This window comes from Apium graveolens, chromosome 3 (assembly GCF_009905375.1).
Source record: "Apium graveolens cultivar Ventura chromosome 3, ASM990537v1, whole genome shotgun sequence".
NCBI classification, from domain to species: Eukaryota; Viridiplantae; Streptophyta; class Magnoliopsida; order Apiales; family Apiaceae; genus Apium; species Apium graveolens.
This window is the reverse complement of record NC_133649.1, coordinates 197,745,772-197,749,668: the sequence shown is the minus strand read 5'-3', so window position 1 is coordinate 197,749,668 and position 3,897 is coordinate 197,745,772.

The window sequence follows — 3,897 nt, the reverse complement described above, 5'->3', positions numbered from 1 at the left end:
AAGTAAAGATATACCTTAGTGATGGTGGTTGACTACTCTTATGAAACAAAGTTGTTGTTCGTGCATTCTCAAGACAAGACATCACAGATGGTGATTGATCATATCAGGAGATCAAACTGGAAGCAACTGTAGAGACATATTCAGCACTGGGAGCTCTGTGTAAGAATGAAGTGGTACAAAGGAAGAACTAGAACTTGATTATAGCTACAAGGGAAATATCAAGCTAAACAAGACTTTCTAAATATCAAAGAGCTAGAGCAGTCAAAACAGTTTGCAACAAGTAAGATCAAGCCTTGATCTGGATGTATACATGAAGACCACTAATGAGTTAATGGCCAACAGAAGCAAACACTGGATAACCTCAAAGTGTTTGGAGAGAATGTTCTACATTAGGATATTTTCCATGGCTACTCAGTGGAGTCTACAACCTACAGGGCATTTGTGGTTGATCAACAGAAGATGATTGACAGTCTAAGTGCACAGTTCAACAACTCAATGCTCCAAGCTGTTACAGGAGAAAATTAATGGTATTGATGATTCATATCTAAGCAGTGGAATGGCAATGTATAATACAATTCATTATTTCAATGAAGCCAGTCAGCAAGGGTAAGGATTTTCAGAAAATCCCAGCAACAACTTAGGGGGAGCAAAAGAAGGATCAACTAGTCAGACATAACACCATAGTGAAAATTCTGTTAGGTATGAATACAACACAGAGGGGGGGGTGAATGTGTTTTAGCTTAAATGTTTGATTTTCGATCGACTTAGGCTTTAGCAGTTGGTAGTTGTTAATGATTTAGTAGAATGAATGTTAAACATAAATAGCTGTGCAAATATGTAAAACAAAGATCTTCAAAACTCACTTAATTTTATATTAAAAATCAAGCAGTGTTTTGCTACAAAATCTTTAAGTTATTATTTTAGAACTTAGCTTCTTTCTTCAGAGAGAACACACAAATTTTCTATTCTGATTGTTCTTCTTAACTAGAGGATCAGTGTTAACTTTATAACTCAGTTAACTGCTGGTTTACACGGTGGATAATAAACAGGCTTTTAGCTTTTCTAAACTGTCACTTGTCATTTCTATTTATAGAAAAGCAAATCTTCCATTTCTGACTTAGCATATCTTTAGCATCCCGTGATTACTTTAATCTCCTCTGTCAGTTAATCTTTGCCATTGATCTTGCACATCTCTCAAGCTGCTTTTTGTAGACTTGTCAATCCAACTGTGTGAATTGTTTGTTGATTTGCAACCTTGGATATTGAACTGTTCTGCAATTCTGTACTTAGAGAAATTTCTTCACTTCGAGATCTCCAATTAAGCTGTAGAGAACTCGACATCTCGATAGGCATGTTGGCTTGTCGATATCTCTGAAACTTCATTGTTAACTTGACTTATCGACAACTCTGAGTTCTCTAGTGAATTTTGGTTTATCGATAACTCGGAGTTCTCTAATGGACTTTGGCTTCTCGATAAATCAGAGTTCTCTAATGAATGTATACCTGTCGATATCTCTGAGTTCTCGAATGGGTATCTGACTTATCGATATCTCCAATAGCAATTCCTGAGTTCTCTACACCCGGTGGATGTTGCTTATCCGTCGGGTAGACATTGCTCATCCGTCGAGTAGATATTGCTCATCCGTCGGGTAGACATTGCTCATCCGTCGAGTAGATATTGTTCATCCGTTGGGTAGATGTTATTCATCCATCGGTACTTTCTGGAGTTTAAATGACTTCTCGATAAGTCATTCTAATTCTCGAATGATTTCTCTATAACACTAATTATGTGACTTGTAGAGATCTTGACTTAGAATGTTATACACCAAACAGATTTATTCAACTCCAAGCTTCTTCATAATTCTTTTAAGGCATGATCTTCTTGATCTTCTTCCAGATAGAATTCTTAGGCTTGACACTGTTTAGACAAAAATGCTCCAGTCTACTCCATTTACATTTTACAGACATTAAGTGTTACAAGTATGAATTACAGATTAAGGTTACAATATAACTAATCTTAGGGTTGTCAGTATCACTTAGTCTTGTTATGATACAGGCATGTCTTGCACAACAATCTCCCCCAATTTGTGAGAAGATTGCTTAACACAAATTCATGCCTGTTAACAAGACTAACCCCAAGTTAAAGAATGAAAATAAAATAATACAAAAGCTGATACAACACTTGTACGATGAATATTTGACAGTTTACAATAATTAAGTAAAGACTGAGCTGTCTGATTCTTTCTCAATTATGTTCTTAATTTTCACAAGTATTTCTAATTCTTCTAGGATGGAGGTGTCAGTTAGAGCCTCTCTTAGTTTCAGCAAATCTGGCTTAGGATATCTAGCTAACATCCTTATCCTATAACTTGACAAAGAGCCAACTTTTATATTCAGAAATCATCCATCCTTTGATATTCTGCTCTTGCCTGCTGCCTTCAACTCTTCTGATCTTCTGATATACTCAGATCATAGATGTTGATTATATTATTAGCTCCAGTAATCTTTGACATTCTTCTGAGGCATAATTCTTTGACATCATCTATTATATATTACAAATTCGTAGGACACAACAAGAACATATCTGCTGAGACAAAGGGTTTGATGTCAAGTCTATTCCCAGAGTCTAGTTCTTAGGATCAAACCTTGTTCCTACATGACCCGATCAATTCGGGTTTGGTTAAGATATGCCAGATTCCACCAAGTATACAAATTAGCAGGGCTACTGAGTGTGAATGATTATTTCTCTAGTTTTCTATCTGAAGAAGAAACTAAGAAAGTTACAGAAGCTCTGATATATCCGGATTGATTGGGTGATTGCAAAGCAAGAAGAACTCAATCAGTCAGCAAGCAGATTGTAGGGAAGCTAGTATCCAAACCAAATAACAATATTGTAATTGGTACAAGGATAGCCAGAAGTCAAACTGGATGACAATGGCATTGTTATAAGGGACAAGGCCAAACTGGATGCTAGGTTATTTTCAGGAAGCAATATCTAACAGATAGCACCAGTGACGAGACTTGAGGATATTACGACATATCAGGCACCTAATGCACATTACACTTGGAATTGGACTCTAGTAGATGTGTACAAGTGCACTCCTGGTTGGTGAGTCAACAGAGAAAGTCAATGCAAAAAAGTTCATAGACTTTGCAATAGCAGATCAATTGTACTCTGTATATCTCTACTTCACAAGCTCACTTCAGGTTGGTATGAACTAGTATACTACTCAAGCAATCGTCAAGGGCATGGTATGGCACTCTAACTGAAGTTGTAGTTAAATATGAAATAGTAGAGTCGTCATATTAATAACTCTCTTATCACTAGGCACAAACATAATTTTATATATGTGCTCTGATATAATGATAATGTTATATGTTGGTCTACTAACAAAAACTCGTGCAAGATTATTTGCTAAGTAATTGCAGAGTAGGTATGGAGGAGCATGTTGGAAATGTTACAATTCTTTTTAAAATTACTTCAAGCAATCCATTAGGATAATTCTTTTAGGAGCTCAAGCAACCCAAAAGAACAATTCTTTTAGGAGCACAAGTAAACCAAAAGTATGATGGCAATACAAGTAAGTTAAGGATCTTTTGAAGATGCAAAATTTGGAAGATTCTGAACATGCCAAGACTACTTACCAACAGAAACCACTAAAGCTTGATCAGTGCAACTCAGGTATAATGACGAGCTATAGAGGTATGATGAGCTCACTCTTTACTCAAATGCTAATAGACAACATGTAATGTTCTCAAGATGCCAATGTGCAAGGTTCCAAGTGGATCCAGAGAATCCAATCTTTTAGCTATTAACAAGATTATTAGATATCTTAAGGGACTACCAACTCTTGGAGTAAAGTACCCTAAAGATATTATGCTTAACATGTTTGGCTA